Below are 27,684 nucleotides of genomic sequence, written 5' to 3' on the forward strand. Positions count from 1 at the left end.
AACAACATGAGGAGATTGCATTGTGATAATTCCACAAATGTGCACAATGCACCTTATTTATTAGGATATATTCATCATACAGTGGGGCATTCATATGACAGTTCCAATTAGATTTATATTGTACATTAGTTACATTGCCCACATTGTCTTTTCCCCTCAACCCCGTCCCTACCCCACTTGAAGCCATTGCAAGAGGTTTCTTTTTTCTGTTACATATAAGTATATGAAGTCCATCAACCATATACCCTCACCTTAATTTTCATTCATCTTCCTTCCTCTCACTAGTAGCCCCACAACACACCGTACCTATTTTATAGTACTGTCTTTCATTACTAATTAAATTGATGTTCAAAGAGGTTTCTCAATGTATGCCCACTGCGAGTATACTTTACTTTGGTCCATTTAACCCCTTCCATTTCTCTCCCTTATCCCTTTACCTCCCACTCCCCACTTTTCAACAGCTTTCAGTACACATCCTTATATCCTCTACCTTCTCAGATCTTATGTTTTATATTACTGATGCTTATCATTTTCATTTCCTTTCCCTCCTTCCCTGAGTACCACAGATTAATTCCATTCTTACAAACATGTTCTACATATGAGTTTGTATATGGTCATGCTTATTTTTGTGTATATGTTTTTCTTTTGGATCTGTTTTCCATGTATTAGAGAAAACATGCAGCCTTTGTCTTTCTTAGCCTGGCTTACTTCACTTAACATGATGTCCTCCCATTGCATCCACTTGAAGGAGCAATTCATCAAGAGGCAATATCAGTTCTTAACATATGCAACAAACACAGGAACACACACATTAAAAAAAAACTCTTAATGGACATAAGAGTTCAGATAGACCCTAACACAAGACAGTGGGAGTCTTGATACCCCATTGTCACCAATAGATAGGTCATCCAGGCAAAAGATCAACAAACTTCAGAGCTACTTCACACATCAGACCAAATAGACACAATAGATATCTATAGAGTATTTCACCCAAAACCAACCAGTACACATTTTTTTTCTGCAGCTCATGGAACTTTCTCCAAAATAGATAATATTTTAAGACACAAAGCAGGTCTCAACAAATTCATGAAAATTGAAATAACCCGCTGTATCATATCAGATCACAACAGAATAAAACTAGAGCTCAACAGCAAAAGAAATCACAGAAAATATTCAAACACATGGAGACTGAACACAATATTGCTGACAGACCAGTGGGTGTCTGAAGAAAGAAGTGAAGAAATCAAAAAGTTTCTAGAATCTAATGAAATGAAAATACAACCTACCAGAATCTGTGGGATACAGCTAAGGCCATGCTAAGGGGAAAGTTCATAGCTATAAGGTCATAAGTTAGGTTAGTTTTTAGTTTTTTGAGAAACCTCCATACTGATTTCCATAGTGTTTGCAGTAGTTTACATCCTCATTAATGGTGTATGAAGGTTCCTTTTCCCCTGCATCCTCACCAGCATTGTTTCTTGATGATGGTCAATCTGACTGTGGTGAGATGGAATCTTAGCATAGTTCTGGTTTGCATTTCCTTCTGGTTAAGGATGTCGAACATTGCTTTGTGTATTTACTAGCCATTTGTATTTCTTCCTTGTGAGAACTATCTATTCAACTTATTTGCCCATTTATTAATTGGATTATTTGTTTCACTGCTTCATTTTTTGAGCTCTTTCTATACTCTGGATATTAATCCCCTATCTGTTGAAGAGTTGGCAGAGATTTTCTCCATCCTGTGGATTGTCTCTTGATTCTTGTAACTTTCTTTTGATGTGCCGAAAATTTTAATTCAATGCAGTCCTATATGTCACTTCTTACTCTTATTTCCTTGTCAATTAGAGTTCTGTTCAGAAAATAATTACCTATATCTTCCAGAGTTTTCTCTCTTTTTTCCTGTAGTAGTTTCAATATTTCAGGTCTTATATTAAGATCTTTGATATATTTAGAGTTGATTTTTTTCACCGAGTGAGAGATAGGAATCTAGTTTCAGTCTTTGCATGTAGATATCCAGTTTTTGTAGCACTATTTGTTGAAGAGGCTTACTTTTCTCCAATGTATGTCTTTGGGCTGTTTGTCAAAGATCAGATGACTGTAGTCATGTGGTTTTATTTCTGGGTTTTCTATTCCATTCTGTTGGTCTTTCTGTCTGTTTTTGTGCCAGTACCATGCTGTTTTTGTTACTATGGCTCTTTAGTAAAATTTGAAGTCTGGTGGTGTAATACCTCCAGAATTGCTCTTTTTGCTCAGGATTGTTTTTGATATCTGGGTCTTTATTCTTCTAATGAATTTTAGGATTGATTTTTTCCTATTTAGGTGAAGAATGACATTGGGATTTTGATAGGAATTGCATTAAATCCATAAATTGCTTTTGAGGTAGAGCCATTTTCATGATATTAATTCTGCTAACCCATGAACATAGGAGGTCTTTCCATTTTCTGGTGTCATCCTCAATTTCTTTCTACAAGGTTTATAGTTTTCATTGTAGAGGTCTTTTGCATCCTTTGTTAAGTTTATACTTAGGTACTTTATTTCATTTCATTTTATATGAATGTTTTCCTGATTTCTTTCTCAGCTTATTCATTGTTGGTATATAGAAAAAGCTACTGATTTTTGTATTTTGACTTTATATCCTGCTATGTTGTCAAAAGTGATTATCAGATCTAGGAGATTTTTGGTGAAATATTTGGGATCTTTTAAGTATAGAATCAACTCATCTTAAAATAGAGATAATTTGACTTCTTCCTTCTGTATTTTAATGCCTTTTCTTTCTTTCTCTTGCCTTTTCTGGCTAGGAATTCCAATACTATTTTGAATTAGAGTGGGGAATATTTAAACTCTTAAATAAACCATTGTTTCATTCCTGATTATAGAGGAAATGGTTTCAGTTTTTTTCTCCTTTTAGTATGATGCTGGCTATAGGTTTATCATATATAGCCTTTATTATTATTTTTTTTCTCTTTCAGGCTATCTTTTCTATTTTATTTTACTTTATTTTTTTTCTTTTATTATTCATATGTGCATACAAGGCTTGGGTCATTTCTCCCCCATGCCCCCACCCCCTCCCTTACCACCCACTATGCCCCCTCCCTCTCCCCCCACCCCCTCAATACCCAGCAGAAACTATTTTGCCCTTATTTTTAATTTTGTTGTAGAGAGAGTATAAGCAATAACAGGAAGGGACAAGGGTTTTTGCTGGTTGAGATAAGGATAGCTATACAGGGTATTGACTCACATTGATTTCCTGTGTGTGGGTGTTACCTTCTAGGTTAATTCTTTTTGATCTAACCTTTTCTCTAGTACCTGTTCCCCTTTTCCTATTGGCCTCAGTTGCATTTAAGGTATCTGCTTTAGTTTCTCTGCATTAAGGGCAACAAATGCTAGCTAATTTTTTGGGTGTCTTACCTATCCTCACCCCTCCCTTGTGTGCTCTCGCTTTTATCATGTGCTCATAGTCTAATCCCATTGTTGTGTTTGCCCTTGATCTAATGTCCACATATGAGGGAGAACATACGATTTTTGGTCTTTTGGACCAGGCTAACCTCACTCAGAATGATGTTCTCCAATTCCATCCATTTACCAGCGAATGATAACATTTCGTTCTTCTTCATGGCTGCATAAAATTCCATTGTGTATAGATACCACATTTTCTTAATCCATTCATCAGTGGTGGGGCATCTTGGCTGTTTCCATAACTTGGCTATTGTGAATAGTGCTGCAATAAACATGGGTGTGCAGGTGCCTCTGGAGTAACCTGTGTCACAGTCTTTTGAGTATATCCCCAAGAGTGGTATTGCTGGATCAAATGGTAGATCGATGTCTAGCTTTATTATGTTTTACATTCCCTCTAGTCCTAGTTTCTTCAGAGCATTTATCATGAAAGGATGTTGAATTTTATCAAAGGCTTTTTCTGTATCAATTGAGATGATAATGTGATTTTTGTCTTTGATTCTGTTTCTGTGCTGCTTTAAATTTATTGATTTATGTATGTTGAGCCATCCTTGCATTCCTGGAATGAAACCAACTTGATCATGGTGTATGATTTTTTTTTTTTTTGCTTTTCATGACTTTATTCATCAGTTTGGACCACCTGAGGTCATGTGGCTCCAGTCTTCTCATTATGGAGAGTTGAATCTCTAACTTCTTGGATTATTGCAATAAGGAGGAAACACCACATAAGGCAATGCCAAAAAGCCTAAATCATTATGATTTTTTCTTTTTTCTTTTTCTTTTTTTTTTTTTGTTAAAATAGCTCTTTTTTTATTATTATTCATATGTGCATACAAGGCTTGGTTCATTTCTCCCCCCTGCCCCCACCCCCTCCCTTATCACCCAGTCTGCCCTCTCCCTCTCCCCCCCCAATACCCAGCAGAAACTATTTTGCCCTTATTTCTAATTTTGTTGTAGAGAGAGTATAAGCAATAATAGGAAGGAACAAGGGTTTTTGCTGGTTGAGATAAGGATAGCTATACAGGGCATTGACTCACATTGATTTGCTGTGCGTGGGTGTTACCTTCTGGGTTAATTCTTCTTGAACTAACCTTTTCTTTTTAATGTGTTGTTGAATTTGGTTTGCAAGTATTTTATTAAGAATCTTTGCATCTGGGGTGGTTCAACATACGAAAATCAATAAACGTAATAAACCACATTAACAGAAGCAAAGACAAAAACCACTTGATCATCTCAATAGATGCAGAAAAAGCCTTTGATAAGATCCAACATCATTTCATGATAAAAGCTCTAAGAAAACTAGGAATAGAAGGAAAGTTCCTCAACATTATAAAAGCTATATATGACAAACCTACAGCCAGCATTATACTTAACGGAGAAAAATTAAAACCATTCCCTCTAAAATCAGGAACCAGACAAGGATGCCCACTATCTCCACTCCTATTCAACATAGTACTGGAATTCCTAGCCAGAGCAATTAGGCAAGAAGAAGGAATAAACAGAATACAAATAGGTAAAGAAACTGTCAAAATATCCCTATTTGTAGACGACATGATCCTATACCTTAAAGACCCAAAAAACTCTACTCAGAAGCTTCTAGACATCATCAATAGCTATAGCAAGGTAGCAGGATATAAAATCAACATAGAAAAATCAGTAGCATTTCTATACACTAACAATGAGCAAACGGAAAAAGAATGTATGAAAACGATTCCATTTACAATAGCCTCAAACAAAATCAAATACCTAGGTGTAAACCTAACAAAAGATGTGAAAGACCTGTACAAGGAAAACTATACACTTCTGAAGAAAGAGATTGAGGAAGACTACAGAAAGTGGAGAGATCTCCCATGCTCATGGATTGGTAGAATCAACATAGTAAAAATGTCGATACTCCCCAAAGTAATCTACATGTTTAATGCAATTCCCATCAAAATTCCAATGACATTCATTAAAGAGATTGAAAAATCTACTGTTAAATTTATATGGAAACACAAGAGGCCACGAATAGCCAAGGCAATACTCAGTCAAAAGAACAATGCTGGAGGTATCACGATACCTGACTTCAAACTATATTACAAAGCAATAACAATAAAAACAGCATGGTACTGGCACAAAAACAGACATGAAGACCAGTGGAACAGAATAGAGGACCCAGATATGAAGCCACACAACTATAACCAACTTGCCTTTGACAAAGGCGCTAAAAATATATGATGGAGAAATAGCAGCCTCTTCAACAAAAACTGCTGGGAAAACTGGTTAGCAGTCTGCAAAAAACTGAAACTAGATCCATGTTTATCACCCTATACCAATATTAACTCAAAATGGATCAAAGATCTTAATATCAGACTACAAACTCTAAAGTTGATACAGGAAAGAGTAGGAAATACTCTGGAACTAATAGGTATAGGCAAGAACTTTCTCAATGGAACCCCGGCAGCACAGCAACTAAGAGATAGCATAGATAAATGGGACCTCATAAAACTAAAAAGCTTCTGTTCATCAAAAGAAATGGTCTCTAAACTGAAGAGAACACCCACAGAGTGGGAGAAAATATTTGCCAATTATACATCAGACAAAGGACTGATAACCAGAATATACAGGGAACTTAAAAAACTAAATTCTCCCAAAACTAATGAACCAATAAAGAAATGGGCATGTGAACTAAACAGAACTTTCTCAAAAGAAGAAATTCAAATGGCCAGAAAACACATGAAAAAATGCTTACCATCTCTAGCAATAAAGGAAATGCAAATTAAAACCACACTAAGATTCCACCTCACCCCTGTTAGAATAGCCATCATCAGCAACACCACCACCAACAGGTGTTGGCGAGGATGCGGGGAAAAAGGAACCCTCTTACACTGTTGGTGGGAATGTAAACTAGTACAACCACTCTGGAAAAAAATTTGGAGGCTACTTAAAAAGCTGGACATCGATCTACCATTTGATCCAGCAATACCACTCTTGGGGATATACCCAAAAGACTGTTACTCCAGAGGCACCTGCACATCCATGTTTATTGCGGCACTGTTCACAATAGCCAAGTTATGGAAACAGCCAAGATGCCCCAGCACTGACGAATGGATTAAGAAAATGTGGTATCTATACACAATGGAATTTTATGCAGCCATGAAGAAGAACAAAATGTTATCATTCGCTGGTAAATGGATGGAATTGGAGAACATCATTCTGAGTGAGGTTAGCCTGGCCCAAAAGACCAAAAATCGTATGTTCTCCCTCATATGTGGATATTAGATCAAGGGCAAACACAACAAGGGGATTGGACTATGAGCACATGATAAAAGCGAGAGCACACAAGGGAGGGGTGAGGATAGGTAAGACACTTAAAAAACTAGCTAGCATTTGTTGCCCTTAATGCAGAGAAACTAAAGCAGATACCTTAAAGCAACTGAGGCCAATAGGAAAAGGGGACCAGGAACTAGAGAAAAGGTTAGATCAAAAAGAATTAACCTAGAAGGTAACACTCACGCACAGGAAATCAATGTGAGTCAATACCCTGTATAGCTATCCTTATCTCAACCAGCAAAACCCCTTGTTCCTTCCTATTATTGCTTATACTCTCTCTACAACAAAATTAGAGATAAGGGCAAAATAGTTTCTGCTGGGTATTGAGGGGGTGGGGGGGAGAGGGAGGGGGCTGGAGTGGGTGGTAAGGGAGGGGGTGGGGGCAGGGGGCAGAAATGAACCAAGCCTTGTATGCACATATGAATAATAAAAGAAAAAAAAAAGAATCTTTGCATCTATGTTCATTAAAGTGACTGTCTACAGTTCTCTCTCTCTCTTTTTTTTTTAATGGGATCCTTGTTCAGTTTTAGAATTAGTGTAATACTCACTTCATAGAATGAGTTTTTTTAGTGTTCCTTCCTTTTGTATTTCCTAGGAAAGTTTGAGAATTACTGGTGTTAGTTCTTTAAAGGTGTGCTAGAATTCAGCAGTGAATCCATATGGTCATGGGCTTTTCTTTGTTTGGTAAACTTATTACTGTTTCAATCTTATTGTTTGCTGTAGATCTATTTAAATGGTTTATATTCTCTTGGTACAATTTTGGTATGTCAAGTGCATCTAGAAATTTATCTATTTCTTCTAGACTTCCAATTTGTTTGAATACGGATTTTCAAAGTATTCCCTCATGATCCTCTGAATCATGGTGATATTTGTTGAAATATTCCCCTTTTCATCTCTATTTTCATTTATTTGGGTCCTTTCCCTTCTCCTTTTAGTCAGATTGGTTAAAGATTTATCAATCCTATTTATCTTTTTAATGAATAAACTTTTTGTTTCATTGATTCTTTGTGTAGTTTTTGGGTCTCTATTTCATTAATTAGACCCCAATCTTTATTATTTCTTTCCATATGCTAATTTTAGCTTTGGCCTTTTCCTGTTTTTCTAGCAGCTTGAGGTGCATCATTGGGCTACTTATTTGAGATTTTATTTATTTTTATGTAGGTGCTCATAGCTATAAGCTTTCCCTTAGCACTGCCTTTGGTGTATCCCAAAGATTGTAGTAGGTTGTATTTTCATTTTTGTTAGATTCTAGGAACTTTTATAGTTTTTCCCTTATTTCTTAAATTCAATAATGTGTTGTTCAGTCTTCATGTGTTTAAATATTTTCATTTTTTGGGTAAGTTCTATTTAACTCCATTATGGTCTGATAGAACATAGAAAGTTATTTCAATTTTCTTATAATTGCTAAGACATAACTTTGTGTCCCAACATATGGTCTATTTTGGAGAAAGTTCCATGGGCTACTGAGAAGAATGTGTATTGTGTGTAGCTGCTGGATGAAATATTTTGTAGGTGTCTGTTAAATCCATTTGGTCTGTAGTGTTTAATTGTGAGGTTTCTTTGTTGAATTTTTGTCCTAATGATCTGTCTATTGAAGTCTCCCACTACTATTGCATTGGGGCCTATACATGCATTTAAGTACAGAAGTGATTGTTTGATGAAATTGCATGCACCAACATTTGGCACATAATTGTTATGTGCCAAATAATTGTTAATATTATTTCCCCTTGATTGATTATTCCCTTTATTAATATGAAGGGACCTTCTTTGTTTTTCTGACTAATTTTGGCTTGATGTCTACTTTATCAGTTATGACTATACTTACTCCTGCCTGCATTCTGTGTACATTAGTTTGTAAGATTGATTTTGAATCTTTCACCCTAAGACAATGCTTATTTTTGTCAGTGAGATGTGTTTCTTATAGGTAATAAATGGTTGGATCTTGCTTTTTGATTCTAATTTGCTGTCCTGTGCCAGTCAGGGGCTTGGTGCTATTTCTGCAGTGGTCCCCTGGCATTGAGGCTTAGTCTGACTAGGCAGGGTGGGGTGACCAACCACTAAGCCCTTCACTGCCTGAGCTCCTACTGCTGCTTTAATTTCTCAGCTTGCCTGTGTCAAAGCCCTTCCCTCTTCTTGACCACTTCTTGTGGCTGTTTCTCTCCTAAGACTGTGATCATGAGCTGTGATAGTTCCTTAATTTTTTGAGTACACAGACTGGTTCAGTTTCAAAACCCATCTGGGAGTTCCTATAGCCTGAACTCTGCCAGGGAAACTAGTTGCTTTGTTTTTGAAATTGAACTTAGGTAATGGAAGTGCTGTCATTGGGTAGAATGGGGCCACTGAACTTTGGGTCTTTAGCTCCTTTGTGGACTCCTGCCAGGAGCTCTCAGCTTGCCCCAGTCAAAATCTCTCCCTCTCCCCATCCACATCTGGTAGAAGTCTCCCATGGGGACACTGTGGCAGGGAGTCTCAGAACTCCCTGAGCTGCAACCCTTCAAATTCCCAGAGTTGATCAATTTCAAAGTTTATCTGCCTGTAGGCTATTTGTAGGCAGCTTCTGTAACTTGAGCTCTCTGTCAGCAAAGGTTAGGTACTTTGTTTTTGAAAATTTCCACAGGCAATGGAGCTGCTGTCACTGGGTAGGGTGGGGCTGCCAACTCCTGGGTCTTTTGCTGCTTCTTGATGGGCCCTCAGCCTGTCCCAGTCAAAACCTTTCCTTCTGTATGTCAGCCTCTGGTGGCATTCTACCACCCAGAAACTGTGCCCAGGAGTCCTAGAACTCACTGAGCTGTGATTTTTTTCAAATCCCCAAAGGTTGCTCAATATGAAAGCTTATACATTTATACTCTCTTTATATATGCATATTTAGAGATGTCACAATGAAATCCCTTTGTTCAATTAATATATGCTAAGTAAAAATTTATACTGTTAATAGCAGCATATAAGGGTTTTCTGACAAATTTTTTTATTGCCCATCTATTCTGATGAGTGTGAAGATGTATTTTTATGCCTCATATAACATAGATATCTGCTGGATGGTAGAAATTATGAAGCAGGCAAAGGAGACAATCTGCTTGATGGTGTTCCTGCTTAGACTTTTCCAATGGTCTGACTCACACAATTGTGCAGAAGAAAACAGGAGAAGTGAATCCAGTACTGGCCCAGCTGAGTAGAAGGGCAGCATCTATGTTCAGGAACAACATCCCTAGATAAGTACTTTCTTTTTTTAGCCACCAGATGGTAACATAGACTAGCTTTTTCTTCATCATGCACATATGTGCATGTGTGTGTTGATGCTGGATTACATATTGGAGAAAAAAATCAGTGAAGGTGACTTGCTATCATAATATTTGTGTGTTGCATTATTATTATTAAAAGTAATTAGTGTTAAAAATAAAAGCCTTTCATTCAGTTTTCCTTACAAAAAACATACCACTGGATATTTATTAAACAACTGCTATGTGTTGAACATTTAATTAAGTGCTTTAGGAAGGAAAACAGAACCAACCACTGTATCCCACTTCTTGATCTTGTCAATAGATCTTGGTATTTCTTCATCAGTTTCTTTGTTGCTGGTCTTATTAGAATAAGTGGCAGAAAAAATGTAAACAGCTGAATATAGTATTTATTTACATGTTTTCTACTAATACAACAAAATTTTTTGTTACTAAAACTTTTATTGAATATATGTATATTATGTCATTTTCAGACATTCCAAATGAGTTGGTTTATGTTTTACATTGGAAAATAGGTTTTTTTCATGCCAATGACATTTCAAAACCTGTTATCAGTAAATGCAGTTCTTTCCTTGGGGAGAAAGACTATGGGGATAGTATTTCTGGACACTTTGCTACTTAGGTTTTTCTTATTAAATATGGCTTGTTTCTTTCATAGGTATAACTTGAGACACCTATATTATGGACTCATATACCTTGTGACATATTTTTTCATGAATGTCCAAATGGGCACCCATTTTCCAGTGCTCTCCAGTGTACTTATTTCTTTTCACCTCTATAAGGCATCCCAGATACTTACTGAGTAATTCACTTTTTTACCTGCTTTGGTTTTACTTGGCTCTCACGGATTGCATTTACATCTTTTTAATTTGTTATATTTTCAATATTGTATTGAGTATAAGAGTATAAATGCAGTGGTTATAGATTGTGCCAAACAAGAGAGGTCTAATGTCTTTTCCCCCTTGCTGTGAATGAACACTATGAACAGAAAAATGTGAAGTTGACTCAGTAATTCCACTACTGCAATGTAAGAATATATCTATGATGTTCTTCATTGAAACCCTGTTTATAAAATAAACATATGGGAACACTTAAGTGTAAGAGGGAAAGAATTAACAAGTTTCAGAATACTTCCACATCAGATTATATTCCCATAGGCAGTGAGAGGGGTTTCTTCTTTCTGCTTATTCTTGACAGTTCTTATAACATGTTAATATTTGCATATCATATGGGTTAGAGGTTTCATCAATATAATTTACATTTCTCTAATTTCTTTGAATTAAGCATCTTTCCATACTTACATAGGTCTTCTTAATTTCTTTTTTATTGAGGCCCCTATTTATACCCTTTGCCAAATTTTCTGTTTTATTGTTCATTTTTTTATATTGATTTGAATGCTTTAAAAAAAAATCCTAGGAGTTGGGAGGTTTAACTTTGGCAGAGCATGCAATTTGCATGCACAAGGCCCTGAGTTCAGTCCCCAGCACTAGGGAAAATGATTGGATTCTAATCCTTTTGTGACTACATGTATTACCAATATACTATACTTGTACTTATTATTTAAAATTTTTTGGCATGATTTTGCCATATAAATTTTCTGAATTTAAATTATTAATCTTTATGTCTAGTGTTTTTTTGCCCTATTTAAGATATACTTTTCCTTTTCCTGCGTCTGAAGATATTCTTTTATATTTTCCTCTTGATGTTTTATAGTTTTTATTTTAGTCTTTAGTTATTTAATTTGTCTCAAGTTAATTTTTGTCACAGTGTGAGGTATAGGTTTAATTTCATTGTTTTTGAATATTAATAGTTCATCCATTCATTACTGATTTGTAATACCATCTTAAATTAAATACCATTGATTTAGGATATAAACGTCCTCATATGCCTAGGCTGTTTCTACTTTCTGTAGTCTATTGCATTTATATATTTGTTTTTGCCTGTGCCCATAGTAAACAATTGGAATTACTATAGCTGTTTACCCATCTTGACATTTGATAAAGTAAATATGCATTCCTTAAATTTCCTAACATGAATAAAATTTATCTCCTCAATTTTTGAGAGGTTTCCTTCTTTTGTTTTAATGAAGTTTTATATATTTTTTTGAAAGTACCTGGTGAAGCTTTATTCATGAACACTTTAGTTTTTTTTTTTTTGTTAGTGCTGTTAAATGCTCTTTGATGTAGGTTCTCTAACCAGTTATACCTGCTGCAAAAATGACTACTGAATTTTGTATATTATTCTTGTGCTTGGCAGCCTTCATAGAGCCTCTTATGAGTTCAAAAATTTTATAGATTATTTTCCTTACTTTCTCTGTAGATAACCTTATTTTCAGGCAGTAATGACAATTTTGTTTCTCTTTCTAGTCTTTACTTCTCACGGACTTCTTTCCTCCATCCTACCTTCTTTCTTCCTTTCTGTCCTTCTATTTTTTTTCTTTCCTTATTTCTTTTATCTGCCCCCCCTTTTTTTTTACCCTTTCCCTGTGCTTTCTATCCCTCCTTACCAATCTTTGTCTTTATTTTGTTATGTAGGACTTCTGTACAATCAATGTGGGGAGCATCTGACATTCTTAGACCAACTTCATGTTTTCTTTTAGTTACTATATTGAATACTAAAAACTGATCTTTGTTGTAAACATTATTGTATATTTTAAAATATTGATTGTAAACCACATTTCATGTTTCAATTTTGAAATTTAAATGTGCTTGCCAAATCATAGTCTAAAATCTGCACTGTATAACACACACAAAGCAAAAAAGGAAGGTTTCTCTGCAGAGGGAGCCTTAATCTAGGAATTATCATTTTCCTCTTTATATTATAAAGCTAAAAAGTAAATGTTTCATAACTTGATATCTTACAGAAGAGATTGAAGATAATCTATATACATACATTTACATTATTACATATTACATTACAATATATACTACATCATGTATATTTACCTATACAAATATATTATATATATATGTCATAATATACACATTGAAACAAATGCAATTTTGTACATACTATATTCTTCTGCATCATTATTCTTAGCATTTGTAATGGTTTCATCATTATAGTAAGACAACTAGTTTTAAAATGTGGTAAAATTTCCTAGTGTGGTCCAAAGCTAAGAAATACAGAGTATCCTTTGAAATCTGTTTGGGATTTTTTTTTTTTTTTTGCTGCAACTGGGGTTTGAACTCAGGGCTTCACATTTGCAAAGCAAACACTCTACTACTTAAACCACACCTCCAGACCATTCTGCTCTGGTTATTTAGACATGGGTCTCATGAACTGTTTGCCTGGGCTGGCCTCGAACTATAATTCTCTCAATCTGGGCCACCCAGATATCTCAGATTGTAGTCATGAGTCACTGTGCTGGCTTTGTGGCTTATATGTAATTGCTTTGTATTTGTCTCTTTTTCCATTGACAGTATTTTTTTTTATTCCTGAATTACAATTCACTATATGAGAAAATTAAAGGCATTAAACACAAAGATATATAAATCTGCGTACATATATTTCTCATGAAGACATCATTTCCTTCTGAACTAAGATCATTGTAATATATAGTCTTCGCCATCTAATTGTCTTATTTTAGTAATTTGTTCATTTATTACTGTCACTGACATGCATTTTATTATCTTTCAAGTGTTTTGAAATTTAAACCTTTAATCAGAAACATAAATTTATAATTATTGTCCTTTTATCACCAATACTAGTAGTACTCATTATATTGAGTAACTCTTCACCTCTCATTTAAAAATAGTGTCATGCGTTACAGCATATATATTAACAAAGATACTTTGTAATCACTAGAATCATTATTATAACACAACTGCTGTCATCCATAACTAATATGGCCTCTCATTTATAATAATTTTTGCTCTATGTCTGGTAATGTGAGAAGATAGGTAACACAACTAACAGACCAGATAACATGAATTTATTATTTTAATTAAACTTCAACTTAATTTTTATTGAGACCAGAAAATTTTATTTCCAGACCAGAAAATGTTCTAGGAAATGTGAGTGATTATATAACTTCATTGTCTTAAGAATAACAACATTCTAAGATATATAAGCAATTACTATGTAGCTATTATGGGAGTGGCATTTTCAAAAACTTCCTGGTTTTAATTGTATTGAAAAGGTGGTACTGCAGAATAAATGCTATAGAAAGAACTTTAACATCTCTCCTTTGCTAAAGTCTACATAGTATGGCATGCCTGAGGAGTCAGTAGTCCTGCCAGAAATAGCCAAAAAAATATGAAAGAATATTGCAAGTAACACATCATGTCAAAGATATGTGCTGCTTCCTTTTTTGTTTATTGCCTTAAAATTTGATTCTGGTAAATCTTTTCTTCTTTTCTTCTCCTCCACTGTACTCATCCCCCAGGAATAGCAACTAAAATCCTGAGAAGAGTTCAGTGTATGAAATTAAGTTTCTCAGGGATCATTAAATTTTACTTTTAATTCCTGTCTTGTAAGAGTTGTAAATAACCTATTAAAAAGTTTTGCTTTTTTGAAATAGTAGAACTTTTCCCCAAATTAAGTTTCAGTGAATTTATAAAATTAAGTTTCACAGGGACCATTAAAATTTATTTTTAATTTATCTCTTGTAAAAGTTGTAAATGACCTACTAAAAGTTTAAAAATTAGAACTTTCCCCTAAATTAAGAGAAGTTATATTGATACCATTTAGGAAGAATCTAATTTCTACCTTTATCAAATTTAAAGATACAAAATTCATTCATGAGCTGAATTGTATAGTTTTTTCAATATCATTTTATGAAAAATATCAAACTTAGGGTAAAACAGAAAAAAATTATGAACATTATATACCCACCAATTAGGATTCTACCATTAACATTTTCCTAGCTTTGCTTATCTCAAAGCTCCATTAAATCAAAATAATTTTTGATGCATTTCTAAGTGAACTGTAGACATCATTACACTTTACTCTAAAACACTTCAGTATGTGGATTGTGTAATATTTTATAGTTTTCATTTTAATTTAAAATTTACATAAGTTAAATGTACAAATCTTACTGAAGTCTTCCAAGTTTTGACAGATGCATGCCTGTGTCTTTCAATACCCCACCAACATATAGAACATTAACAGAAAAGTTCCCTTATACAGTCCCATTGATAACTGCAGTAACCCTTGCCCATGGGGCGACCACTCTTCTGATTTTTAAAATGCCATTGACTAGTTTTTACCTTTTCTATAACGAGATGTACTCATCTAAAAACAGCACTCCGGCTGCTGTTCAAGCATGGATTGCAGAAGGACAAAAGTGACCACGGGGGTGTGATTTGGGAAGACATTGCCTTAGCCCGGGTGACATGATGGTGGCTTAGAATAGGATGGCAGTAGTGGAAGTGTCGGATGTACAGTAAATTTTGCATATAGAATTTGCTGGTGAGTTGAATGTGGTATTGCCACTTCCTGAGATGGGAAAGACTTGAGGTAAAGTAGTTTGAGGATGAGAAAATCAAAAGTTTTTGCTTTGTACATTTTGTATTTAAAATACTTGTTAAACTAGATCTCAGGGCTTGAGTTACAGATATAGGAATAATTATTCTGTATATTAATATCTTTGTATTCTCATAAGTATCAAATTATAAGCTCAATAAACTAGTTCAGGGATTTTATCTGTGTATAACTGGGTTGGGGGACTCTTGTCAATCTGTTATAGTCAATTTCCTACTGCCCAGGATGAGTAAAACCATATAGACAATAAAGGAAATATTATTTTAACCAAAATTATTGCTATACAGTGTCATGAATTAAAGATGTATGGTAATACTGCCCATATTTTATGAAAAAATTTTCTCAAAAATGTATGAATTATAGCACATAAATTACAGATTTCATACAAAAAGGAAAATGCAATGATTCATTGAATCAACTCACTGAAGCTCACTCTATTAATATTTGTTGGATTACAAAGCTAGATAACTCACAGTTTCTTCCCCTAATGACCTTTCAGTAAAATAATAAAATTTTACAGAATAAATACTCTAAAACCTAAATACATTAGTGTAAGAATTTAATTGGAGAAAGAAAAGCCAGGATGATAAAATGCCCCTACATCAGAGGAGAAATTTTTTGAAAGGGGCTTTGAATTTTTATACATAGGTTATGGGAAGGGCAATTTTACATGGAGAGAATGACAATTGTAAAGCTCATTCAGGAAAGACAAACTTAATTACTTTCAACATAAGAAAAGGAATCACACATTCATTTAACACACATTTATAATAAATATCTTTTCTCTGGTTGCTAAAAATTCTAAAATATTACCTTAGTATTTTGCCTTCAGGGTACTGACATTTTATTAGAAGAGACAGGTGTGTATGGGTAACAGAGATGTATATTTTATTATTGCATGACACTAGTCAAGCATTGAATAAGGTATTTTGAATTTTTCTCATTAAATCCTCATAAACCTCTTGAGATAGATTCTAAATTCAGCATTTTATATCAAGGAATATAGATTCTGATAAGTTAAAGTTTATAATACTAATAAACTATAGAGTTTGTAACCATTTCTTCCTGACTTCTAAGCCACTCCCTTTTAAACTGTCACATTGAATAAATATAAAAAGAAATTTAATATATAGAACCAGTGCAGAATAGAAGAGGAAGAAACAATTTCTTCCTGAAGGAGCTAAGAACATGGTGAAAAAGTGACATTTGTGAAATGTGATAAAAAGGAAAGCAAAGATTTGCCCTGACAATATAGTAGGACAAAAATTCTTTTTTTAACCAACAAGTTATATTATTTCTATTCATGTTAGAATTTCTATCAGTGTTTGAACATTAATATTTAGGGAGTTTGTACATTTTCACCTTCCAAGTTTTAAAATGAGAACCATACTAGGTCACAAATGGTAACTAATAAACACCTTGCCATTGCATAAATAGGCCACTCTCATGCACTTAACATTTTTTTTATTCATATGTGCATACATTGTTTGGGCCATTTCTCCCCCAGACCCCCTCACTTCCATGAAGAACCTGTTCTGACTTTTTCTCCAATTTTGTTGAATAGAAGACATAAGCAATAATAAGAAAGACAAAGCATTTTTGCTAGTTGAGATAAGGATAGCTACGCAGAGAGATTCCTAGCATTGCTTCTATGCACAAGTGTATTACAACCCAAATTCATTCATCTCTACCTAATCTCTTCACTACTTCCCAGTCACCTTCCCATATTGACCTCTGTCCTTTTAAGTTTAGAGTATTAGCTCCTCTGCAGTGAGGACATCAAACACTTCAAAGTTTTGGGTTTCCTACCTATCCCCATTCCTCCCATATATGCTCTCCTCTTAGCGTGTGACCCAAGTCCAAAAACATTGCTCCATTTGCCCTAGATCTAAAGTCTGCATATGAGGGAGAACATAGATTTTTGGTCTTCTGATCCTGGCTAACCTCACTCAGGATAATGTTATCCAGTTCCATCCATTTACTTGCTAATGATAAAATTTCATTCTTCTTCATGGCTGAGTAAAACTCCATTGTGTATAAAATACAACATTTTCTTAATCCATTCATCAGTAGTGGGGCATCTTGGATGTTTCCATAACTTGGCTATTGTGACTAGCACTGCAATAAACATGGGTGTGCAGGTGCCTCTGGAGTAACCTGAGTATCATTCCTTTGGGTATATCCTAGGAGTGGGATTGCTGGATCATATGACAGATCTATGTTTAGATTTTTAATAAGCCTTCATATTGTTTTCCACAGTGGTTGCACTAGCTTGCATTGCCACCAGCAGTGTATGAGGGTTCCTTTTTTCCCCACATCCTCACCAACATTTGTTGTTGGTGGTGTTTTTGATGATGGCTATCCTAACAGGTGAGGTGGAATCTTAGTGAGGTTTTGATTTGCATTTCCTTTATGGCCAGATATGGTGAGCATTTTTTCATGTGTTGTTTGGTCATTTGAATTTCTTCTTTTGAAAAAGTTCTGTTTAGTTCAGTTACCCATTTCTTTATTAGTTCATTGATTTTGGGAGAGTTTAGTTTTTTGAGCTCCCTGTATATTCTGGTTGTTAGTCCTTTGTCTGATGTGTAGCTGGCAAATATTTTCTCCCACTGTGTGGGTGGTCTCTTCAGTTTAGAGACCATTTCTTTTGTTGTACAGAAGCTTTTTAGTTTTATGAAGTCCCACATGTCCATCCTTTCTCTTAGTTGCTGAGCTGCTGGGGTTCTATTGAGGAAGTCCTTGCCTGTACCTATTGCTTCCAGAGTATTCCCTGCTCTTTCCTGTACTAACTTCAGAGTTTCAGGTCTGATATTAAGGTCCTTGATCCATTGAGTTGATACTAGTACAGGGTGATAGACACAGATCAAGTTTCAGTTTTTTGCAGGCAGATAATCACTTTTCCCAGCAACATTTGTTGTAGAAGCTGTCTTTTCTCCATTCTACGTTTTGGATGCCTTTGTCAAAAATAAGGTGAGCGTAGCTGTGTGGATTCATATCTCGGTCCGCTATTCTGTTCCACTGGTCTTCATGTTTGTTTTGTGCCAGTACCATGCTGTTTTTATTGCTATTGCTTTGTAATATTGTTTGAAGTCGGGTATTGTGATACCTCCAGCATTGCTCTTTTTGCTGAGTATTGCCTTGGCTATTCGTAGTCTCTTGTGTTTCCAAATGAACTTTAAGATAGATTTTTCAATCTCTGTGATGAAAGTCATTGGGATTTTGATGGAAATTGCATTAAACATGTAGATTGCTTTTGGTAGTACAGCCATTTTTACTATGTTGATTCTACCGATCCATGAGCATGGGAGATCTTTCCATCTTCTGTAGTCTTCCTTGATCTCTTTCTTCAGGGGTCTGTAGTTCTCCTAGTAGAGGTGATTCATAGTCTTTGTTAAGTTTACTCCTAGTTATTTGATTTTTTGAGGCTATTGTAAATGGAATTGTTTCCATATATTCTTTCTCAATTTGTTCATTGTTGGTGCATAGAAATGCTAATGATTTTTGCAAGTTGATTTTGTATCCTGCCATGTTGCTAAAGCTGTTTATGGTGTCTAGGAGTTTTTGGGTAGAGTTTTTTGGATCTTTAAGGTATAGGATCATATCATCTGCAAATAGGGATATTTTGACAGTTTCTTTACCTATTTGTATTCCTTTTATTTCTTCTTCTTGCCTAATTGCTCTGGCTAGGAATTCCAGTACTATGTTGAATAGGAGTGTGAATAGTGGTCACTCTTGCCTCATTCCTGATTTTAGGGGAAATGGTTTCAGTTTTTCACTGTTAAGTATGATTTTGGCTATAGGTTTGTCATATATAGCCTTTACAATGTTGAGGTACATTCCTTCTATTCCTAGTTTTCTTAGAGCTTTTATCATGAAGTGATGTTGGATCTTAGCAAAGGCTTTTTCTGCTTATTGAGTTGATCAAGTGGTTTTGTCTTTATTTCTATTAATGTGCTGTATTACATTTATTGATTTGCATATGTTGAACCACACCTGCAATCCTGGAATGAAGCTGACTTGGTCATGGTGGATGATCTTTCTGATGTGTTGTTGGATTCAGTTTGCCATTATTTTATTGAGGATATTTGCATTGATGCTCATTAAGGAAATTGGCCTATAGTTCTTTTTGGCGGTGTCTTTGTCTGGTTTCAGGATGAGAGTAATATTGGCTTCATAAAATGAGTTAGGCAGTGTTCTTTCACTTTCTATTTTGTTGAACAGTTTAAGGAGGTTTGTATTCTTTGTTAAAGGTCTGGTAGAATGCAGCAGAGAATCCATCAGGTCCTGGACTTTTCTTTTTTGGGAGACTCTTTATTGCTGCTTCAATTTCATTTTGTCTAATAGATCTATGCAGGTGAATAATATCCTCTTGGTTCAGTTTTGGATGGTCGTAAGTATCTAGATATCTGTTCATTTCTTCAAGATTTTCAAATTTATTAGAATATAGGTACTCAAATTTATTAGAATATAGGATTTCCATGGTGTTTGTTGTTATCTCCCCTTTTGCATTTCTGATTTTATTGATTTGGGTTTTTTCTCTCCTCATTTTAGTCAGGTTTGCTAGAGGTCTGTCAATCTTATTTATTTTTCAAAGAACCAGGCTTTTGTTTCAGTGATTCTTTGTATGTTTTATTTTTGTTTCTGTTTCACTGATTTTGGCCCTTATTTTTATTGTTTCTCTCCTTCTGCTTGTTTTGGGATTTGCTTGATCTTGTTTTCTAGGAGATTGAGTGTTTGCATGTTTTCTACTGTTGTTTTTGTTATTGATTTCTAGTTTTAATGCACTGTGATCAGATAGAAGGCCTGGGATTATTTCTATTTTCTTATACTTGCTGAGGCTATGGTATGATCAGTTTTGGAGAAGATTCCATGAGTTGCTGAGAAGAAGGTATATTGTGCAGAAGTTGAGTGAAATATTCTGCAGACATCAGCTAGGTCCATTTGATCTATGATGTGTTTTCCTTCTAAGATTTCTTTATTGATTTTTTTGTTCAGATGACCTATCTATTGGTGATAGGGGGGTATTCAAGTCTCCTACACCACTGTGTTGGAGTCTATATATGTTTTTAGTCCTTCAGAGTTTGATGTTAGATGCATGTAGGTTGATAATTGTTATTTCCTTTTGGTGTATTTCACCTTTTATTAGTATGGAGTGTCCTTCTTTATCTCATTTGATCAATGTATGCTTGAAGTCTACTTTGTCCAAGATAAGCATTGCTATCCTTGCCTGTTTTGGGGGCCCATTGGCTTGGTAAATATTCTTCCAGCCTTTTACCCTTAGCCAGAGCTTGTTTCTTCTGATGAGATGGGTCTCCTGTAGGCAGTAGATTATTGGATCTTCCTTTTTAATCCAGTTTGCCAAATGGTGTCTTTTGATGGGAGAGTTAAGTTCGTTAACATTCAGTGTTAGTATTGATAGGTATGTGGTGATTCCTGTCATTTAGTTGTCTTTGTTGTTTAAGGGTTTGATTGTTTGCAGCTGAACCAATGTTACTCTCTACTTTCTTGCCTTTTCTTCTTTGTGGTTTGGTATTGCCTGCCCTTTCATGGTTTTGTTTGCTTTCACTTTCTGTGTGCAGAATTCCTTGAAAAATCTTTTGTAGTGGTGGCTTGGTGGTCAGATATTGTTGTAGTTTCTGTTTATCATGGAAGACTTTTATTGCACCATCTAATTTGAATGATAGTTTTTCTGGGTAGTGTATCCTAGGGATGAAATTATTTTCATTCAGTGACTGGAATACCTCATCCCATGCTCTTCTTGCTTTTAAGGTTTCTGTTGAGAAATCTGCTGTGATTTTGATGGGTTTTCCTTTGTATGTTATTTGTTTTTTCTCTCTTACAGCTTTCAATAATCTTTTTCTATTCTCTGTGCTTGTTGTTTTAATGATAATATGTCATGGGGTAGTTCTATTTTGGTCAAGTCTGTTAGGTGTCCTGGAGGCTTCCTGTACCTGAATTGGTATAGTCTTTTCTAGATTTGGGAAAATTTCTGTTATTATTTTGTTGAATATGTTATGAATCCTTTTTGCTTGCACTCCTTCTCCTTCTTCAATGCCCATGATTCTCAGGTTTGGTCTTTTGATGGAGTTGGTGAGTTCTTGCATATTCCTTTCACAGGTCTTGAGTTGTCTGACTAATAGTTCTTCAGTTTTTCCTTTAATTTCCATTTCATCTTCAAGTTCTGAGATCCTGTCTTCTGCTTGTTATAGTCTGCTGGAGTGGCCTTCCATTTTGTTTTGTATTTCTGTTTCATTCTTTTTTTTGAAATTTTCCATATCATGGGTCACTTCCTCTTTCATATTGTGAATTTTCACCCTTAATTCATTGATCTCTCTATTTATGGTGTTCTCTGTTTCAGTTTGGTGTTTATTTATGGCTCCTATGAGTTAATTTATTTGTTTTGTGCTTTCTCATATTCTTTATTTTTGTTTTCTTTGAATTTCTTGAGTGCCTCCTGTACATTTTGGTTGATCATGTCTAGTAACATCTCTATGAAATTCTCATTGATTACTTGCAGGATTTCTTCTTTTAAGGTGTTTTAAGGTGTTCTTGTGGGCTTCATTGGGTTCCTTGGTATAGTTTATCTTTTTTTGTTCAAGTCTGGAACTGGGTATCCATTTTCTTCATTTCCCTCTGAATTCTATACTAATTTATTTTTGGGAAGAGAATGGTTTCCATCCCTTTTTCATCTTCCATTATTCCATGTGGTACTGTTTCTGTCCCTGCTGTATGTGTAATTTAGTATTAGCTAACTTACAATAGTAAAACTAACAAAACCAAGAAAGAAAGAGAAAAAAGGAAATGAAAAAGAAAGGAAAAAAAAAAAAAGAAGAACCAAAGAAATCAACAGGGAGAGATGGTGAACAACCAAACAGCAAATGAGACAAAGAAACACTTAAAGGAAAGAAAAAAAATTCCTAGTTCAGGAACAGCAGAATTTTAGTCTTAGTAGTTCTGGTGTTACTCCTTTAGCATCCAGTCCTGTTTGTCTGTGTCTCCTAGGCAGGTTTGGAGCCAGCGTCTGGCGGTGCTGGAGCCCTCCTGTTTTCTCAGTGTAATGTGGTGTGTAGAAGCCTTTTACGGGCTGGGGTTCAGGGTGTCAGAGTTTTGTTTCTTTTGGTTTTTTTTGCCAAGTGTTGCTTCGCAGGAAAGTATTCTGTTTGGTCTGCTGAAGGTCTCCCAAGCATGTTTGGAGCTGGCAGCTGGTGGGATGGCAGGCGGGTTGGCGGATTAATGGTTGGGCGGTGGCCTGGTGGGCCTGCTGGATGGAAGCCTGGTGGGCCAGTGGGTGGGCAGCAGCAGTGTGGGGGTGGCTGCCTGCCTGTTCTTTCAGTGTATCATGGCGTGGAGAAGACTTCCATTGTCTAGGGGCTTTGGTGCTGAAGTTTCAGCTCTCCCTGATGCTTTACCTCAGCCAAGTGTGTCTCCTGTGTCTCAGCAAGTTCCCTGATTTATGGAGTTCATGGCATCTGTGTCTGTGTCCCAGTCACCATTTTGGATCCTCCTCTTCCTTGCTTTTCTATGATGCATCTCTTGTCAATGACATTTTTAAAAGTATTGTCCACTGACAACAAATGAGCACTGTTGTAAACTTTTATTTACCGTTTTAACACTATAGTGATCCAATTGTTACTGTGTTGGAAAAATATTACATCCATGTAATATAATTGAATTCTTCAAGAGTTAATATTCATTTCAAAAAGAGTCATGGCAAGTGTTGTAACAATTACATACTAGTTAGAATTTCTTTTCCTATTCAAAGTAAAGTTTGGTTTGCTGAGTTGTGAGAATTGTTGCTTTATCTATCATGTATTGTGCCATGCCAGTGTGAGCATGACAGGGTGGATGAGTTTGAATGGAGGCACAGGTGAGCAAAATTAAATTCTTGTGTATATGGTTATGTCTGTTTAGAGGAGCCAATGATGTAAGAATGATGCTTATTGGCTCTGAGACTCAAAGTCAAATTAAAGATGATTAGCAACTGATTTATTAAAAACAAAGTATAATTTTGAACTAAGACTTGTATTTCATCCATATGTCTCCATCAGATACAGTGAATTCTTATTTCTATGTCTTGGCCATTTTACCTAGGTAGCAGTTCTGCACTTGCTTTTCCTAGAGAGTATAAAACTAGACGATATGGCTGTTTTGTGAGTTACACAATCAAATTGTATTAACAACTTTGCTTTAGTTGCTTCTGAGGAACTTCATCCCTAAATTACTAGAAAGTTGCTAAATTCTGTCAAATCACATTACGAATTGGTTTTGGGATTAGAGATATCCTCAAAGCAGCAAGTTTCTTTGGTGCTCCATTGGTTGGTCATTTAAAGTATCCTCTAGAAGTAAAAGGACTATAAAGAGCCTCAGTTTTCATCATGACTAGGAGTTATTTCATTTTGCCACTGGTTAATTGGTTTTTCTAATACCAATGGCAGCTACTTAATGAGAACTAAGGAGCAGATGGTTCTTCTTTTGGTTATCTCACTAAAATTTTGGAGATAGAATTTATGAGACTAGCAATCTTGTAAAAAAGTAGAACTTCTGATTCTGGTATTAAAATAAGAAATACTTCATATTTCAGTGAAATGTAGATACAAATAATTATAGCAAATTGTTATACTTAAGAATTTTCGAGTGACCTACCCAACATTATCATGAGTATTACTGAATATGTGGTAAGGAAGCCCAATAAAACAGAGGAAGTTAGCTGACTTCTGTGTAAGGAAAAGATAATATGCATTTTATCAATACCTGTAAATCCCCCCTCTCTGAAATTTTTGTGATTTGTTCATTTATTTGTAATTATTATAGATTAAGACATGGGCACCAGAGTTTCTCTTAGTTCAATTTATTATTATGTGTATTAGGCAGGACAATAGAGTAATCCAGAGACACTTAATAATTTGTAATGGAAAGAACAAGAATCGTTTTACCAAAAAATGTTTTTTTCTTCTTCCTTTTACAAACATTACTAATGCTCTAGTTCATATTCTCAGTCCAACACAGTTACATGTATTCTTAATCTATTCTCTAAAAAGAATATATATTTTAAATCTAAAGCCTCCTTGATGAGAACTGATCTTAATTTAGGATAGTAACTAAGGATAGTAACATATTTTTTGTGCTATTTCCATATCCAATTATAGATCTTTATTGACCGTAGGGGAAGTCACTTAAGTATGCAAATGATTCTTACAGACACTGCTGTAATAGATCCACATGCACTCCAGCCACTGTAGAATTCATGTCGGGGAAAGAAAATATTAACACTGGAAAGTCCAATCAGTCTTCTATGACAGAGTTCGTCCTGGTGGGACTTTCTGGTTACCCAGAACTGTTCCTATCTATGTATCTGGTGATTCTTCCAGGAAATGAGGCTATTGCCACTCTAAGTGACTCCCACTTGAACACCCCTGAGTACTTTTTCCTCAGTAATTTATCATTCTTGGGCATCTGCTACACCAGTTCTTTTCTGCCACAGTTTCTCAGCAGCTTCTCACCTTCAAAGCAAACCATTTCCTTCTGTGGATATGAAGTGCAAATGTTTCTCTTCTTTGCTACGTAGTAGCCAAAGATTGTATCCTCCTAAGCATGATGCATTTAACCGGTATGTGGTCATCTGTAACCCTCTGAGATACCCCATTATCATAAGCTGGTCTTCCTATGTGCCAGTGGCTGTTGTGTCCTGAATTGCAGGTGGTGTCAACTGGGTGTTGCAAAGTTCTCTTGAGTTGTGGCTTCCTTTCTGTGGGGGAAATGTAAATTATTTTACTTGTAAAATCTTGGCTGTCTTAAAAATTAGCTGTGCTGATACCTCCATAGGAATTACTAGCATGGTTGATGAAAATATGATTTTTCTTGTGGTCTTAGTATTTTCTCATTTTTTGTTGTTTCAGATGTTTTCATTCTTTCCACCATTCTGAGGATTCCTTCTGAAGATGAAAGACACAAAGCCTCTTCTATCTGCTCTACTCACCTAGCATTGGGCCATTCTTTTCATGCATATACAACCCAAGGTTAAAGGTTTTTCTGGTGTAAATAAAGAACAAGTCTCTCCTTGCGATTGATGACACCTGTGTTTGATCCCTTCATCTATAATTTGGGGAGCAAATATATGTAAGCAGCTGTGAAGAAACATATTGTGTCAGAAATGCTTCTCGGAGGAAATGTTAATGCTACTTTAATTTTAAAACTATTTTAGTCTAAATACAGGGGTAATTCTTACTTGGCAATTCCAAAACAAATATAAATGCTGGTGATACCACTGCTTCATGAACTTCTTATTTTTCCGTTTCTGACATTCCAATAAAAAGAAATATAGGGCTGAACTTTCTCCTTCATGACTGGATTGTGAGAAGGGACAGAAATATATGAATAAAATAATGCTCATGCAAATCACCCACTTTCTCATGGACAGTAAACCTTAGTGTAACCCTGGCATGAGTTCTATAGTCCTATGTAAAAGGAAGTACCATTTTACTAAATTTACCTCTTATCTTCTATGAGCACTGGTTTTCTAGCCACATCATTATTAGGAGGATCAAGTAGAAAAGGTCTCGTTAAGGTCAGAGAGCTATATAAACTCAGCATTAAGCAATTCATAATGGAATAGATTTGATCATATATAAAGAAAAGAGGAGCACTTTAGAATATTAGATAATATGTGTGTGTGTTTGGAAAAAATGAAGCCATTTTTCCTGGGGATGATTTCTTTGTCTGCAAGCCAGGAAGTGCTCTTCTGTGCAGAAATGTCTGCGGTCAATGTGTGGGTTTTTGCAGACAATCTAGCTGATGGAGAAATTTGGTCTATACTATGTTTCAATAGATGGGCAGTGGCACCTTTAATTGAAACTATCATGTCTGTTTAAATGGCCCTAACTGTGTTTCTAAAGAACTTGATTGCATAGCTCTGTGAGAACACAATGATAATGAATTCATAATATAAAAAATTAGGTATTTTTCAGGTACATTACTTTCCTGTAGAATATCAACTTTCCATTCATTCAGATATTCAGTCATTTGTTACTCAATTATTCAATCAAGCAGTTTTTATTGAATACCTTTTTTGTCTCAGGCATTGTGCTAATTCTTAATGATATATACATATTAATATATATTTAAAAATTAAACAACTTGGATAAAACCTAACAGCACAATCAAGGAGCACATCATTTTGTGTAATATAGACTGACTCATAAACTGGTGACAAAAATAATAACCAAGCTTATTTACAGCTTTTTCTTCTCCCCTATCTTTTATGCTGGAACTGATATTGAGTCTTTGTTGGACTGAGCACAATAATGGGTTGACCTAGAATTTTTATTTGTTTTTTGTTTTTCAGTTCTGAGATTGAATCCACTAAGCAACATCCCCAAGTGCACTTGGAAAACACTTGAAGTCGTGGGTATAGAGAACTTGCTTCTGAATACAACTCTAATAGTTCAGGAAATAACAGCATGAATTGACAAATGGATTGTATTGAATTTAGAAGGGGTAAAATAACAGAGTGAAGAGAAAGTCTACAGAATGGAACAAAATTTTTACCAGGTGTTCATTTGACATCAGATTAATATCCAGAATATATAAAGATCTCATAACATTAAACAACAACAAAAAAAATCCCTGCAAGAAATCAAATCAGCAAATTGGCAAATGAATTGAGCAGATATTTTTCAGAAAAGAAATATATACAGCTCCTATGTACATAAAAATATTCAACATACTTAGTCATAAAGGAAATGAAAATTAAAATGACATTGAGAGTCTACCTCACACCAGTCAGAATGGTTATAAACAAGAAAAAAGTGCTGCTGAGGATGCAAGGGAAAAAGGAACCCTTATACTCTGTTGATGGGAATGAAAATTAGTGTAGACACTATGGAAATTAGTATAGAATTTCCCCAGAAATAAGAACAGAACTACCTTATATTTCTGCTATATCCCTCCTGGGTATGTTTCCAGAGGAATCACAGCATTCAATAGAGATACCTGCAAACCCATGTTTATGTGGCATTATTCACAGCAGCTAAATTATGGAATCAGCCTAGATGCCCATCAACATATGAATGGATAAAGAATATGTGGCATATTTACACAATGGAGTATTATTCATCAATAAATAAGAATGAAATCATGTCATTTGAAGGAAAATGAATGGAACTGGAGATCATTATGTCAAATAAAGCCAGATTTAGAAAGACAA

The 27,684-nt window shown here is 35.1% G+C and overlaps 1 long non-coding RNA gene across 1 annotated transcript in view; it reads left to right on the forward strand.

Moving 5' to 3' along the window:
• LOC141415395 (uncharacterized) overlaps window positions 1-27,684 on the forward strand; it is a 30,461-nt gene extending 2,777 nt beyond the window's left edge. The window contains exons 2-3 of the long non-coding RNA XR_012440359.1: window positions 25,379-25,598; window positions 26,824-27,684. This is a non-coding gene — a long non-coding RNA (uncharacterized lncRNA). The remainder of the gene's footprint in view (window positions 1-25,378; window positions 25,599-26,823) is intronic.

The sequence above is a fragment of the Castor canadensis genome, chromosome 13, assembly GCF_047511655.1.
Source record: "Castor canadensis chromosome 13, mCasCan1.hap1v2, whole genome shotgun sequence".
NCBI classification, from domain to species: domain Eukaryota; kingdom Metazoa; phylum Chordata; class Mammalia; order Rodentia; family Castoridae; genus Castor; species Castor canadensis.